This window comes from Rattus norvegicus, chromosome 6 (assembly GCF_036323735.1).
Source record: "Rattus norvegicus strain BN/NHsdMcwi chromosome 6, GRCr8, whole genome shotgun sequence".
In the NCBI taxonomy this organism is placed as follows: domain Eukaryota; kingdom Metazoa; phylum Chordata; class Mammalia; order Rodentia; family Muridae; genus Rattus; species Rattus norvegicus.
The window spans coordinates 65,624,787-65,627,379 of NC_086024.1; the positions used below are offsets into that span (position 1 = coordinate 65,624,787).

The window sequence follows — 2,593 nt, forward strand, 5'->3', positions numbered from 1 at the left end:
TTGAAGGCTATTACCATCACAGGGTGAGAGCTGTGCTCAGATTAAATGTCTGCCTATGGATATAGAGAAAAAAATGGAGGCTTTATTGAGCTACTTCATAGGATCTTTCATATAAACCCAGGGCAGGATGCTGGGCTTGAGAAAGGTTGGAAATTCTATGTAAACTCTTATGTGTTTATTATGTGCAACTGGATGCTTAACAGAAGCATGGGGATTTCAGAAAAATCTTGAATTTGGCAAGAAAACAAAGAAATGGTGACTAGTGTCTCATATACTTGTTCCTGAGAAGTAAGCCTCCTATGCTGAATGTAAGTGTATAAAATACCAACCATCCTTTATATGCTTGGAATCTGGGGATGAGAAACTCAGCAAAAACCCAGCAGGGAAAATTTGTATCTCTCCCATAGTCTTTATGATATCAACTGGCATCCTTGGAGTGGCTGAAGATGACTCAGGCAGCTGTCCAAAACATCTGGAATAGAATGTCCCAAAATGACTTTTGTCAAAAAGCATTTTATATGCATGAAAACTATCACAACCCTAAGGTATCTATCAATGTATATCACAACCACCAATACTCATGATGTTAGAAAGTAAAAAAAAGCATTTAAAGTAGCCACAAATGCACTTTAAATACCGATGACAAGTTTCTTAAATGCTCTCATTTCTAACTGTAGGTCTTAATATGTATTTTGAAAACAAAGTTCATTGTTTCTTATGTCATTATTTTTCATTCATACAAACCTTCAATTCCTGACTTAATGAAGAAGATTCAGTGAAGCAGAAGCTTAAGGGCTCTTTGGAAAGTCCGATGGTTTTTTGCTGGGGCAAATACTTGAAGGGATGCTTCATTAAAGTGGACACAGGCATGAAAGGGTAAGCCAGACTTGTGAAGGAGCTTTTGGCTGAAACAGACACAGGAGAGAGGATGTTTTGCTAATAAGATTGTGAAAGGACACGTGATTGTGAAAGGAAACGACACACATGTATTGATCTGCCTTAAATCGTGTAGTTGGGCTGCATTTGTTGGGACATCATAGAGAGAGAAATGCACCAAAAAACTTCCGGTTGTGTACAGCAGTTTCTTGCTGCTTCCATAGCCTTGGGCTGATCAGATGCATGTGCTGAGGCAAGGCATGTGAAGGACACATGATGTTTGGTGGGTGTAAATCGGACTCCAACATGGAGTGACAGAATGAACAGAGGCGGAACTTGGCTTGCTGGTAGCGTTAGCTCTGGAATGCTTGTGGATTTCACGTATTCACTGATCTTCACTTTTCTAAGAGAACCAAAGCTGGTGTTCCTGTTGTTCCCACCTGCTGAGGCTGAGGCCTGACTGATTCTGCTAGGTCATGTCACAGCTGTTGCTAACCAACTCTACTGACCGGGGCTGCTGGTGAATCCGTGAGGTGCTGCTCTAGATGGATTGAGATGCCTCTGCTAACCTGGGAACTGAACTGCTGATTTCCAGACAACACAGGATTTCCTCCAAAGAACCTTTCCAAGAAGGTTCAAATCCCATGTATTCTCTCTTTCCCACTACCTCTGGTGGACGGTGGGTTACAAAGAAGTTTAAGAAACATCATTAAAAATAGAATTTGAAAAAAAAATAAAGTTACAATGCAGCTTTTGATATTTGGTTCCATAACCAATACTGCAAATTAACATGACTGAGATGAAAATCTGATTTAGCACAGAAGCAAAGTTGGATGCCATTTGATATTGATGAATATTCTACTCTGAATTGACAGTGAAATTTAAAATGTAGTTTCTAAGAATTCAATTGCAGTGTGACATCTGAAATTGGGCCAGTAAATATAAGCCTCCAGTTGTTATATTAAATATCCCTTAATGTATTTTTGCACGTGAGTGGATTGTAAACAGACATACTATCCACGAGTTGTTTCTGTGCCATGCATAGGTCATGAAAAAGTAACTTTTATTCTCCTGTTGTAATTGTGTGGGAGGCTTAATACCTCCATGTGCTAACCTATGCCTAGACCTGGAAGATTCTAGCTACTGTACAATCTAATCATGTTTAGAATGTTTTCAGCCTCTGAGACATGCAGCTGCAAGCTCTCTTCTTCTTGTTCTTTCTGAACTCTAGTTGGCTGGTTCAACTCAGCTCTTCTGGCTCAATGTCCTCTACCAGCTGACTTATTCAGTTCGGCTTTTCTCCAAGCCTCTGAACTGCTCTCCTTGGCCACAAACTAACTCTAGCAATCTTTCCTAATATTCTAGCTTCTTCTCATTTTTTTCTTGTTCTGTCCTAAACTGTGTCCAGCTTATTCTATCTCCAATCTGTCTCTTTAACTGTAAGGCTCTACTCTCCCTCTCAACTCTACTGTACTGCTGTCCATGAACTCTCCTGTATTCCTGCACTATGCTCTCTTCTGCCTGTCGTGTCTGTCTCTCCCTTAAGTAGCTTCCCTTTCCCCTCTCACCTTGTGAGAGTTGCACATATCCTATTCGGACAAATCTTGTATTCATCTTTTTTTGCCACGTAATTAGACATCACTTTCCAACCTGGGTGCTTTCTTCTATGGATTAATTTTACCTTCATTGTTGGGGATCAAAGGTGCATACTTAGAGC

At 40.2% G+C, this 2,593-nt stretch overlaps 1 long non-coding RNA gene across 1 annotated transcript; it reads right to left on the reverse strand.

Moving 5' to 3' along the window:
- Window positions 1-312: 312 nt before the first annotated feature.
- LOC134479369 (uncharacterized) lies at window positions 313-941 on the reverse strand. Its single transcript, XR_010052642.1, has 2 exons — window positions 745-941; window positions 313-472 (listed from the first exon to the last, which is right to left on the reverse strand). It is a non-coding gene; the product is annotated as an uncharacterized LOC134479369 (long non-coding RNA).
- Window positions 942-2,593: the final 1,652 nt, after the last annotated feature.